Source organism: Octopus bimaculoides, chromosome 10, assembly GCF_001194135.2.
Source record: "Octopus bimaculoides isolate UCB-OBI-ISO-001 chromosome 10, ASM119413v2, whole genome shotgun sequence".
Classification (NCBI taxonomy): domain Eukaryota; kingdom Metazoa; phylum Mollusca; class Cephalopoda; order Octopoda; family Octopodidae; genus Octopus; species Octopus bimaculoides.
The window spans coordinates 21184408-21184756 of record NC_068990.1 but is presented as its reverse complement, the minus strand read 5'-3'; positions in this window follow the sequence as shown (position 1 = coordinate 21184756).

Here is a 349-nt window from a genome sequence, read left to right as displayed (position 1 = left end):
TTATTTTATTTTACTTTTGTAATTTATTCAATAGTTTAGAAATAACAGAGATAAAGTAAACAAAACCAGTTAGCAATAAATTACATACAAATCCGCCTGGAATATTTTCTGATTTACAGATGAAATTGTCATATGTGTGTGTATTTTAGTTTCATAAATCAAACTGAAAAACAAGCCGGAGAACGGATCGTGCAGATTGACGCTTAGACGCGAAAGTCATACGTATATATATATATATATATATATGTGTGTGTGTGTGTGTGTGTGTACGTATATACATACATACATACATACATACATACATACATACATACATACATACATATATGTGTGTGTGTTTTTGTACTGG